Below are 13,729 nucleotides of genomic sequence, written 5' to 3' on the forward strand. Positions count from 1 at the left end.
ATAGAATAAATTTAATATAGGCATATGTGTTTTTCACAAAAACTTATGCAAACTGTTTTCTCAGCATTAATTCAGTTGCATTTGTGGCATAATTTATTTGTCCCATCTGTCACATGTAATTATTGGAATTATGTACTTTAGGAAGTTAAGACAATATCAGATACATGTCTATAACTACTTTTCTTAACTTTGCAAGTTTATGGCAGGGGAGACTACAAAAATGTACAAAGAAAAACCCTGCAATTCAATCAATGGAAAAGCAGGTATAGCATTCAAGAACCAGATTTGCAGCCATCTGCCTTCTCTGTAGTCTTGATGTCTTTTAAATGAACATAGGGTTAAAATCTTAGCATTGTTAATTAATTAATCGGATATTGGCTAGTTAACTTTTTTCTACAGTGGTTTGTACATTTTGTTTAAGATAATGAAGAGTGTCCTCTTTTGGAAATTCAGTGTATTTAATAGGCTTTGACATCTGCACTTCCCCATTTTCTGGGGCTCTAATGGGCTTTGGAAATGTTCAGATGGTTATAGATCCAGGAAATACTCCTGTCTTTTAAAATTCATATAACACTTAATAGTACCCTAAAAATTAAAACCTCTAAGTATATTATAGGAGATGGAGAGTGATTTCTCCAGTTGTTGCCAATTATTTTCCTCCTTTTCAAGGCATTATAAAAGAATGAAAAGTGCTACTGTCATATTTCATTTATAACTTTAAGAGATTAGTTTAAAGCCCGATGAAAGCCAATAATGAGTGTACAGCTTCAGTTGTTTACAATCAAAACTGAGTATTTAAAACTAGCCTCAACGTTTAGTTTTGAAATTATCATCCTGGTTAAGATTCCCAAATGGCTGGAGTTTGTGGTTTTATAGAAAGTGCAATATTGAGAAACAGCATGTTTGAAAACAAGACAGAGACCTGTGCCCTCAGCAGATGTGTAATCTTTTTCTACAGTCTGCATTTCACAAAATTGTTTTAGATTTTTAATCTAAAATGAAAAAAGTAAACAATAGTGTTTAGCAACTGCAATCATTTTGCATTTTTGTTTCAGAGCTTGATGTGCATTTTGTAACCTATGTCACGAAATCTGCCTCTATTTTGGAGTGTCACTTTCGATGGCTTAACACCACTTTATATGCTGTCTGTGTCAGGAAGTACAGTACAAGAACAGTGAAGTTTACAAAATAAACCTCAGCCTTTCTTGGGCAGAAAGCAGTTGTAAGGAAACAGGTTACTGTACCTCACTGTTTCCCCTTGGTTTTTCACCCACCCATGTTTGTTTATGATGAACTTTGTGCTTATTCAAATGCTGCAGATACACAGTGTAAAGTCATATACATTATTTATGGCATTTTTATTACTACTGTAATGCTATTAATAAAAAAAATATTAGCAAGCCAGTGCTTCCCCCTCAAAGTTAGAGAAAAGAGCTTCAGCCACGACATTTCTAGCTGGATCCAAAGCTTGGAGTAGTTCAGATCTAAAGTTTAGGCCTGTCTCTGCTTTCTCTTTCTCCTCATTCATGTGAATTACTGGTGCCAATAGCACCTTGTCTATACTGGCCTTTTTTCTGAGAGGTTTCCCACCAGTGGTAGAATGGTGGGTGTGCTAATGTAGGCTGGCTGCCAGCATTCTTACCATCATAACTTCTGGACCAGCTCTGGACAGGGTCGGACAACACCGAGGTCTACACTGGCACTCCTGCTGATAGAGCAGTACCTTGGAAATATTTCAGGAGAAAGGCATGTAAATTAGCCTTGTGGTTTTAAGAGGTCTTAATCTGACATTATAGCTGGTGAGTGTTAGAATGGCTAGATGTCACAGACAGTAATGGCACACAGGGTAAAGGAGCCAGGCGAGAGAGAGAGAGATGGATTGAAGAGGAAGGATTCTCTTTCCATAAGAATAGCCTTAATCATTAGCACTGGACAATGCATTTGTTTGTTCCCGTGTCATTACCCATTTAGGTAACCATGAAAGTTTGCCATTGAAATAAAGAGGTCACCTTTTCCAGTTACTTTCCTAAAGTAAATGAGTTGTTTTATTAGCTGTTAACACCATTTTATGATTATCAGTACACATTGTGGCTCCTAAACCACTGTGGTGGGGTACAGAGAACTCATGCTGTAGTGGCAATCCTTGGAAACATTCTGACTGACGTAGCCATGATTGTTCTGGGGGTGTACAGGGCGCAGATTGTGTCCACCCCACACCAACTGGCAGGGCACTTTCCCTCTTCATATTCAGCCAGTCCTTACACTCCCTATTGCAGGAGGGGAAGACACTTACAGGATTGCCCTGTTAAGTCCTTGTACTAAATTCAAGGTCCTTGGAAAGAGAATAATCCTGTAGAAAGAAGTACTAGAGAGATTTCAAGAAGAAATATCCCATACAGTCTCCATTAAAGAAAGGATGTTCTCGCAGAATGTTTAGAAAATAAGATCCTAGGATATATTGTCCTCATATAAACCTTAGCCCAAGTGGCTGGGATGGACAGTGTTGTCCTTCAGACCCAGACCCTGTCCCTTCTTTGTGTCATTACAGGAAGATTAGAGATTTGTCTCCTTTACAAAGACATTACTGGCTGCTGGTTGCCTAATAAGGATATGATGACATCATTTCTCATATTGTTTTGTTTCACTTAAGCTTTTGTCATCTTAAATTATAGGAATGAAAAATACAGGTTAAAACATGTTGGCTGATAAGAAAATGGCCCAGTTTTCCCAAGGAAAGGACAAAATCATTTCATTGAGGACACATCATAAGGCTTTTGAGCCAGTAGCTAGAATATCCCGGCATAATGTCTATTTCTGACAGTGGAGGCACAAACAACTAAAAGGAAGGCAGATTAAACTCTCAAGTGGAAAAAGGAACAGTCCCTCTTCTTGTTAGTTTGCTGAAATCCTTTTTTCTACCACTCACTTGCCAATATCTTTCCTTTCTGAAGCTGATGGGGTGTAGTGATTGCTAGCTGAACTTTCACTGTAGTAATATAAAAGTAGTGCAGTCCTAAAGCACATAATTTGTCATCTTTGATATGAAAGAGAAAGCAGGACAGTACTTCAGGTGAAACCATACTGCATGCTCAGACATGAAAACCAAAAGCGGATTTAAATGCCAGCTTCAATTCATTGTGTTTATCACACAAGCACCATGTGGAGCATTTCATGATTGGCCTTGCAATGTGTTAAAAAGTGACTTGTCAACAAACCCCTTATTTATTCTCCCAATAGTACTGCATTTTCTAGAAAATAAAGGTGCTGATTTTTGTCCTTAGATTTTGTCAGTGTGATTTTCATGACATGTTGCCTCTCCTGCTTTTAGTCCTTACATCGGGTGTGTCCCATTCCTCCTTCCCTGATCTGAACTCATTTCTCTTTGGGGCTGTAGTTAGGTCAGTAGAACTGCATTGCTCACAGGTGTGGATTTTTTGCACCCCTGAGCAACGTAGTTATACCCATGTAAGTGTAATGTAGACCTAGCCTGACGCTGGTAAGAAAACAGCAAAAATGTGGGCATAATATTTTCCAGTATATGTTGTTATCTGAAAATCTCTCTTCACCCCTCCATGATCAGATGGTCACTTATAGTAGCAAACCATTCAGAAATGTTTGGTGGGTTTGGAGGGGGAAGCTGAGTTTTCAGATCATCAATGTGCTTTTCCAGAAAGTTTACATTCTTTACATTTTCATTAAAAAGAGAATGAATTCTCTTCAAATTCCACTCATCATTTTTGCTCCCCTTAATCCCTCACAGTAATCACTGGCTCCAGAGCTAGAATCCCATTGAACTACTTTGCTAAACTCCATGATTTTTAAAAAATTTTAATTATTACTTAATATGTAAGATGTTTCTCCTTTGATGTGACAAATGTGATTTCTGGCTAGTAGAGACTATAGGATACAATCCTTAGGTACTACAGCCTAGCAGTTTGGGAGGAAGGGGAATTTAGAGATTTCACCTTTAATTTGTGTGTCACTCAAGGTAACATGCTTTTTAAATCCTCTCTGTGGGTTTGACACCAGAAAAGAAAAATTGTTGGTTGGTTTGACTCTGAACAAAGGAAATAATTGCTTAAAAAAAAAAAAAAAAAAAAAACACCACGATTTCCATGTACCTACTGCCCAGTAATCTGAAAAGATGGGAATTTTAGGACATACATACATTTAAAATTGTTATTAAGAAGAGGAAATTGCACGTATAGGTAAAGAAAGCCGTTATCTTACTAACATTCTGAAATCCCTCATTCCATGAAACTCCCACTGAAATATATTGGAGTTCTGCGCAGAGAGACTTCAGGATTGGGGCCTCAGTTTTGATTTCTTTCATTTCTTTTTTCTGGAGGTTTCTTATTACTGGCCATGTTTGAAGACTATTCTTCTTTCAAATGCATCATCACTTCACTAAGGCAAGACCTTTTGAACTTTCTAGCAGGAGAGCACTTATCTTAAAGGCTTTTAGAGTTTATAAGGACTAATTCACAATATTGGCTAGAGCCAGGCATAAGGGGCACACAGTTGCTTTTATACTTCCCCTCTATATTCACTCTTGACTTGCAGATCTCTTGCTAGCACTGTACTTTCACTCCTGAGCAGAGAGATTACTGGTCACATTCAGTTATGCAGTTTAATAATATGATCAAAAAATTTGACTAGGCTGAAACCATAAAACCCAATCAGTTAAAAAACGTCACTAGATTATTCTTATGTTCATTTGTTTTTCCAAAAAATGAATGCCACAGTGCATCTTTATGAGCAAATCACCTTGCAAACATATGTTTTAGATCATAAATCTTAGGGTACAGCTTTGCATGCAACTGTGAACTCAAGAGACTACTTCTCATTCTGAAAATGCCTGCAGGCTAGCATGGAGGACAATGAAGTCACATGACTTCACAAAGCATGAACTCCTGCTAGAATAGTCCTAAATTACCACCATAGCTGTATTTACAACCCTGCTATAATTTTAGAACTGGTTGTAAACATGCAGAGCATCCCACTTCACCCAACTTGGACTCTGTGTAGTAAGAACAGACAGAAAAGCACACACCGGCACCAAAACCCATCAACAATCCAAGCTAAGGTGATTTGTGAAAAGAAACACAGCTTGTCAAACAAGAAAGAGAAAGGTCAGTTATTAGTTTACAGAGGGAGCATTCTCCATATCACAACTAAAATTTCTCTTATTGAACAGCCAGTACAGACATAACAGATCAGTCTTGCTAAACTGTATCAAGATATAAAGAGAAAAAAAATCATTCAACTTTAGCAGCAGAACAAAACTAGAGGTTACCAGCTACAAAAAAAAAAAAACAAATGTAACGACAGTTATGGGATATGTAAAGAGTAAAATACACCTCTAATTATTGTGTATGGATTTTCAAAAAGATCAGTCTCTTGGGAACAAATTCTGTTCTCATGCTAGGAGTAGTCAATTCAATTGACTTTAGCAGAGTTGCACTGCTATATATGAAGCCAGCAAAATTTCATTCCAAGACTATTTTTAGAGGACAGTCTTGCCCTTAATATTTTCTTCTTCAGGCCTTCTCAGACATCTGAATGAGATGCCTCCATATCCCTCACATACTTCCATTTCACATTACTCTGTGAGTTGCTCTTCAGAGACAAAGTTCAAGCTTCATCTCTGGTTTCATTTGGCCCAACTTCTACTACTTCCAGAGACCCCCAAAATACTACTGTAGGTATAACATCCCAAACTGTAAGGTAAAGGGGAATGCCTAGTCCACATTCTAATTAATGTTTTATCCAACTGAAGACTCCAAGAAAGCTGACAAAAATTCCTTTTTCATATTACAGTATATGAAATTCTGTTATTGACATTTTCTTTGCAACACACAGCATTCTATTCCTCATCTTTGAGGAACAATGTGTAATTAACACTGTCCACCTGCAGAGATAATTACCCTGCTTCAGTTGCAGTCAACAGACCAGTTCCAACTGAATAAAGAGTGTTGTGATGCCACAGTTTCCACTGAGCCTCACTAAGGAAGTGTGTTCTCCTTTTAGCCCGTTTCAGAACTCCAAACATATTCTGCATTCCTAAATCATCATGCTTATTGTCATCCATTTTATTTGTAGAGGCCTGGTTTCCTTGCTTTCACCACATAACCTTTAGCTCTGCAGATACTGTACCGCTCAAGGTCAGACTTGCAGACTAAAAATGTATGGCTTTTTAGTCCACTAAATATATAGTTTTTTGCAGGACATTTAATATGTGATGAAGTGACTGATTTTTAGGTGACCAAATTAATAAAGCTTTATAGATTTTCCTCAGCAGGCGGATCAAATACCAGTAGTGTCATAATCAGTCACAGCTGAGTTGGTAAAAAATTATTATTTAAGTATATCAGTGTCTCTTGCACGCGGTTTTCTCCTTAACAGGTACATGGCTTTTCTTTTAGTCACTAATGTTATTTATTTGAATGGTGCTCCACAGAAGGGTTAAATTGTGCCCCAGCTCTTCTCTGGAGTACTAGGGAAGCGGTGTGCAGAACTGTAGCAGCCAAATAGAGGTGCTTTTTGGCATTCTGCCTTATACAGGTCAGATGCAGCCAGGATGCCTCAGAGCACTGCTGCTGGGAGCGCTCTCTATAGCATTGCCTACATCCATTAGTAAAATGTGCACTTTGTGCTCCCCCCAGCACCTGCTGCCAATTGCTAACCAATGCACAAGTAGTAGAAACCTGCCCATGCCCCCTCATGGCTTACTGATGCCAGCTTGCAGCTGTGGACAACCCCAGTGCCCAGGGAGTGATAGTGACAGCATTTTGCCTGGGTCCTATACAGGTGCACAAGGGAGAAGGTGTAGATGAGGCTTCCTGCATATCCACTGTGCAAGAGATTGGCACTCCTATGGAGGGATTAGTCAACCAGATAAAATGCAACCAATTAAAACTTCCATTGTTCCTTATTATGTCAGCATAATAATGGCTAATGAACGTATTTCCTACAGGGCGTTTCCCCATCTGATTATTAGATGTTAGCCCCCTAAAAGAGTAAGAAAACAGAAAAATCTACTAGGAAAGGACTCTGGGTCTAGGCTTGGGGATTGTGTTACCTCAAAGGACACGATCCAAAAAAATAACAGTCCAAAGAGCTAATCTGACCTAATTATTCTAAAAACATCCTGCAAAAGGATTGAAAACCACAACATACATTTTGTATCATTTCGTTGCCATCCCTACAGCAATTGCACAGTCATGTGAAATCAAGAGGTCTCCAGAAAGGACACTTGAGCTGACAGCTGTAGGGGCACTGTCTTTCCAATTGTGTACGTGTTTATTTTTCTTTTGTATAACTGCCTGGTGGAAACTGGCGGGGGAAGAAAGAGTCATTGACATACCATCGCGGACTTTTGACACCTGAAGCCTTGAGTAGCAAGGCACTGATGTAGTTTACAATTTTTAAATTTATTTAGATTTTTTTTCGTTTAGTACCAATGAATGCACCAGCAAATTTAATATCAGGTAAAACACCTTTTATGCGCTTTGTTGTTTAAAAATAATATATTTGTGAAACGGATTGATAATACGCAACACTGGAAATGGGTGCTTCTTCCCAAAAGTGCATGTGTAAAAAAAAGGGGGGGGTGTCTTATGTAAGTTTATCTGGTTTTTAAACGTCTGAAAAGATAGCTGTGTAATACAGTTTAGTTGTCTATCCTTTATAATTTTAACCGATCTGCATTTTAACTCTTATTTGCCAATTTTTATATACATAAAAGTACACTTTTGAACTTAAGGTAACATTTTTTCATAGTCTGTTACAAAATAGGAGTTCTGTGTTCTTGTAAACTGCAGACTTTTTTTTTTTTAAAATAGCTTCTTGTTTCTTCTGATGGACCAATTACCACTGAGTCTGCAGTCCCCCTTTTTACTGTATTCTTCCAATAAATGTAAAATATTTATATCAGGTTGTGTTTCTACTTCATTTAAATATCAATGTTTATATTTCTCCCCTTCCTGTTATAAATAAATATATTGTACACTGAAAACGGAGGACTATCTCCATAGTAACCTCCACCCTACAGATGTTACAAATACAATGCATAATATACATCCACTTTGTGGTAATTAACCTTATCTGAGTTCTGGTTGAGTCTCTGCGATTACTGCTTATCGATCCAATCCCTGCTGCCTTGCCTCAAACATTACCTGCTAGAGTTCAATGGTTACATTTTAGCATGTGGCAGCCGTTTACCAATATTTATTATTATGAGTTCCTCATTCATTATAATACTGCCAAAAATGAGCACAAGGATAAAAAACATGGCCAAAGTCTAAATGACTTTGAAGCTAGAACAATGAACCCTGGTAACTTGAGCATATTTTCTTTTTTCAATTGATAGTAGGAACAGCCTCACTTTTGTTGATGTCTGTTTACCCTCCATTCTGCAAATCAATAATCTTTCTAAAGAAAAGTTTTCTGTCATTTGCACAGAGTATCTGGCACAGACACTTGCCTCTGTGATAACCTCTGTAATGTGATTTAATCTGGTTACCTCTACTTTATACCAGTTTAACTCTACCAATGGCATCATGTTTCACAAGAGTGTGCAGCATGGAGAGTGTTTACATGTGCTTTCCTGCTTGTCACAATAAATATTTTATATTAAATATCTATTGCCTTTTATCCCAAACTGATTTCCATGTATCATCTCTGGACTGGAGGACAACAGGCCACCACTTCACTGCACAAGTGTGGGCAGCAGACCTTGTAGTCAAAGACTCCAAAGCAGTCCCCTATTTTTAGAAGAAAGATGGCTTCTGTAATGCCCATTGGAAGCAGATATTCCTTTCTTTTTAAAGGATTTGTCAAAAAGATGGACATGCAGGTGCATGCGCGCACACAATAAAACGCTTGGAACTCAATATAGTTAGCTTGAAAGAACTAAGGGTCAAATCCTCCCCACCTGCATTTGAAGCTATGATTCCAAAAAGCCTCCAGTTAAGATGAAGGTTCATTTTCTGATTGCACTTAGCAAAAATAATCCTAAAGTCGAACAAAGACATCTCTGAACTTTACTCAGTTTTAGGACATTTCCACTGACCTAGTGTATTATTTGATTTATTTTTAATTACTTATTTGGAGATGTTTACAAACACCTAAGACTTCACCTTTGTCACATCCCATTAGCACATGTCTTACAAATTTCAATTAATTCGTGGTTCAAATCTATGAGCAATAAGGGGTTTATTACTTAATGAAATTCTCTCCATTACATATTCCTGTCAGTAGATTTGCAGACCACCTTAAATACCTGTTACAGTTGAAGCTTTATTTGCTTTCTTATGTCATATCTTATTCACTCTCTATGAAGCCCACTGTTAGTTTAGCTAATTATGTAAAATTTTTCCAGAACAAAAGTTGATACAAGACTGGAGGATGAAAGTATTAGGGATGAGCGAACCAGTTAGTTAAAATGAGAGCTAAAAACTAACCAACCACAAACTAGGGTGCTGTAAAAGCTTGGATGTGTTTATTTAAGGCCGCCCAGCCACTGGCCTTCAGTAGATCCTCTTTGAAAGCAGGCATGAGACATCTTTCTACTCCCTCAGGAAATGGATTTCCTCTTCAGAGATGGCTTGGTAACCTGCTTCCCCATCTCCAGTCTTGAGATGGCTGACCAGCCCACCTTTCCTCCCCCATTCGTTGTAGCATGACCTAGTCACTCCTCCACTGAGCCCATGGATTTCATTTGCTTTAAAAGGCACACTGATCTTCTTACAATAAAAGATCTTGCTCTTATATAGTGTCTTCCTGCTGAAGGTGGTGAGGTTATTTACCTGTACAGTAACTGGAGTTCTTTGAGATGTTTTCTCCCTATGGGCATTCCACCATAGAGTGTGCACGTGCCTTGCACCTTTGATCAGAGATTTTAGTCAGCAGTGCCCACAGGTACATGCTTGCGCATTACAGATCCTCATGCTCCAGTGCCAGGGTATATAGGAGGGGCAGATCTGCAGCCACTCCGGTTCCTTTTTAACACAAAGCCCAGTTACTGTACAGGTAAGTGATCTCACCTTCTACTTTGCGGTATTGTCCCTATGGGTGCTCCACTGCTGGAAACTTCCAAACAGTATCTCAAGATGGAGGCAGGTGCTGAAGACTGTGTCAGCAAAGGCCATATCTGCCTTGAAAGCACGTAGGAAGCAATAGTTCCTGGAGAACATGTGAATGGAGGATCAGATTGCTGCCTGCAGATGTCCAAGATGGATATATGTCTCTAAGGGCTATTGAGGAGAACTGAGCCCTAGTCACTCTAGGACAGTGTTTCTCAACCTTTTTGATACCAGGGATCGGCTAGCTACCTTCCTAAACTGTGTCAGGGAGATCTCAGGGACCACTGCCAGTCCATGGATCGGTCGTTGAGAAACACTGTTCTAAAAGACCAAGTTGTTGAGTTCCCATTTATGGTTCAGTTGGAAATGCCTGTTCGGGGTATCTGCTATGTTATCCTGCAGGCCTAGAAAAGTAGACGACAGATTTCTATGTAGTAGGCTATTCACAGTCTTGGTGATTCTGTGCATAAAGATTGGGACCTGGCTGCACTTTGACAACTGATACAGTACACTGTTGCTCTATTGTCCAGTGTAAACTTGTCTGCAGGGCTGGCTTTAGCAAGAGCGGGGCCCGATTCCTGGGGGCGGGGCTTGCAGCAAGCCCCGCCCCCATGACCCGAGCCGCGCCGCGGGGGGGGGGGGGGCGGGACAGGGGGACCCGAGCCGCGCCGCGGGGGGACCCGACGGGGGGACCCAAGCCGCGCCGCGGGGACGACCAGACCCAAGCCGCGCCACGGGGGCGGGACGGGGGGAGCCGCGCCGCGGGGGCGGGACGGGGGGAGCCGAGCCGCGGGGACCCGAGCCGCGCGGTGGGGGCTGCGCCGGGGGGGGGGGGGGGACCCGAGCCGTGCCGCGGAAGCCGCGCCGGGGGGGGGGGGGGGACCCGAGCCGCGGGGACCGGGCCGGGCTGGAGCCAAGCCGGGCCAGAGCCACTGGGGCCTGCGGGAACGGGCCGCGCCTCCCCGGAGCCCTTCTCCCGCCCCCACCCCAGCTTACCTCGTGCTGCTGGCCCACCCCTGCTTCGTCTCAGAGATTCGCAGGAAGCAGGGGAGGGGGCGGTGCGTGCAGGGGAGGGGAGGAGGGGGAAGTGAGCTGGGGGCGGGGCGGACAGCTGCAGCGCGGGGCCCTCTTGGCGCGGGGCCCAATTCAGCCAAATCGGCTGAATCGGCCTAAAGCCGGCCCTGCTTGTCTGGGCAGCCCTTGATGTTTCAAAGGAAGTTTTCACCCATGTAGTGATCTGCCCTGAGTTAGAGAATGTTGATGAGTAGAAAAGCTTCTCAAGCAGGAACAGGTGGTGGTAACTCTTGAGGTGGGGTGGACATGAAAACAGAACTTCCACACAGACTTTGAGAAGATCCTTCCACATGTTAAGAGAGTTGAGAACACTGGGAACTACGGTCACGCATTTGGAAAAAGACAGTTGAGACAGGTCCAAAGGCATCAAAGGTGTAATCTCGGGAGAGGAGTCAAGTATCAGGGGGTAGCCGTGTTAGTCTGTATCTACAAAAACAACAAGGAGTCTGGTGGCACCTTAAAAACTAACAGATTTATTTGGGCATAAGCTTTCCTGGGTAAAAACCTCACTTCTTCAGATGCATAGAGTGAAAGTTACAGATGCAGTCATTATATACTGACACATGGAGAGCAGGGAGTTACTTCACAAGTGGAGAACCAGTGTTGACAGGGCCAATTCAATCAGGGTGGATGTAGTCCACTCCCAATAATAGATGAGGAGGTGTCAATTCCAGGAGAGGAAAAGCTGCTTCTGTAGTGAGCCAGCCACTCCCAGTCCCTATTCAAGCCCAGATTAATGGTGTTGAATTTGCAAATGAATTTTAGTTCTGCTGTTTCTCTTTGAAGTCTGTTTCTGAAGTTTTTTTGTTCAATGATAGTGACTTTTAAATCTGTAATAGAATGACCAGGGAGATTGAAGTGTTCACTTACTGGCTTATGTATGTTACCATTCCTGATGTCTGATTTGTGTCCATTTATTTTTTTGCGGCGGGACTATCCGGTTTGGCCAATGTACGTGGCAGAGGGGCATTGCTGGCACATGATGGCATATATAACGTTAGTGGATGTGCAGGTGAATGAGCCCTTGATGGTGTGGCTGATGTGGTTGGGTCCTCTGATGGTGTCGCCAGAATAGATATGGGGACAGAGTAGGCAATGAGGTTTGCTACAGGGATTGGTTCCTGGGTTGGTGTTTCTGTGGTGTGGTGTGTAGTTGCTGGTGAGTATGTGATGGCCAGTAGTGTTCTGTTATTGTCCTTGTTGGGCCTGTCCTATAGTAGGTGATTTCTGGGTACCCGTCTTGCTCTGTCAATCAGATACAGCCCCCAGCTAAAACCTCTCCAGCGCATTATCCACGATCTACAACCTATCCTGGAAAATGATCCCTCACTCTCACAGACCTTGGGAGGCAGGCCAGTCCTCGCTTACAGACAACCCCCCCAACCTGAAGCAAATACTCAGAGGACCCAACCAGGAATGGCGTGAGTGAAATAAGGTTAGGTCTTTGTTGGCTGCTCACTGGACTTGAAGAGGGAGTGACCCTTGAAGAGCCAATCATACAGATAGGGAACAATGGTTATTTCCCACTGATGCAAGTGAGCTGTGATGACTGAGGGGACCTTTGTAAAGGCCCTCAGGATGGCTGAAAGACTCTTGAGGGTGGCTTACAACCCTCAACAAATCTGTCAAAAAGGCAGTTTGAAAGAAGGTGCAGAGTAGGAGGTCACTGTTGAGGAAGGCGGTTTTTTTGCGAAGTGTGGACCTCTTTCAGGGGCTGTAGGTCTCACATAGGGATAAAGGCTCCAGCTCTGAAGGGTGCAGCAGGCCCAGGGAGGAATCTCTCTCAGTATCCCCTAGCATAGGAAATTCTGGTTCCTCTGGAACCAGGTAGTCTTTGTGAGTGAGGAACCTGGACAGTACAGGAGAGCTTGGGTACTGTTCAGCAGGGATTAAGAGGCGCCCAAAAACACAAGCCTGTGCTAAAACTAAACTAAAAAGTGAATAAAAATAAGATAAGTTAAATAAATAAAATACTTAAGGAAGGAAGCAGCTGAGAATCTAACAGTGGACAACGAATGCTCCATCTCAAGCTGAGGCAGTTGACAAGGAACTGGAATGGTGGCAGGTGCAGGTCTGCACCCCTCTCCCAATATACCCTTACACTAGAGCATGAGGATGTATAGTACCAGGTGCGGACCCACAGCCACTACTAACTACAGTCCCATTCGAGAGTGCACAGGCACACATACGTCCTACAGTGGAGCACGCATAGGGACAGTAAGTTGAAGAGCTCCAAAGTGCTCTACAAACATTAATGAACTAAGCCTCACAACACCTCCATGAGGCAGGTGATCTTATGATCCCATTTTATAAATGAAAAAACATAGTCACAGAGAGATTTAGACGCAGTGCATCAGAAGCAGTCACTGACTCTTTGGGAAGCTCAATATTTCATTACCCAACTTGAGATAGTTTGAGCCTGATTTTCATATTAGGGCACCTAGAATGAACATTTGGTTCTAAATTGACTACATTTGTTTTCTTTCACTTTTAAGTTTTTCCAATTAGGGGGAAAAAGGGGGGGAGAAGGAGGAGTAAAAAAATTTGAGACAAAGAAACGGAGGTTTATA

The 13,729-nt window shown here is 41.8% G+C and overlaps 1 protein-coding gene across 1 annotated transcript in view; it reads right to left on the minus strand.

Moving 5' to 3' along the window:
• The window catches only part of PJA2 (praja ring finger ubiquitin ligase 2), a 193,716-nt gene that overhangs the window by 815 nt on the left and 179,172 nt on the right, over window positions 1-13,729 (minus strand). The gene's annotated exons all lie outside the window — the stretch shown is intronic.

Source organism: Chrysemys picta, chromosome 6, assembly GCF_011386835.1.
Source record: "Chrysemys picta bellii isolate R12L10 chromosome 6, ASM1138683v2, whole genome shotgun sequence".
Classification (NCBI taxonomy): Eukaryota; Metazoa; Chordata; order Testudines; family Emydidae; genus Chrysemys; species Chrysemys picta.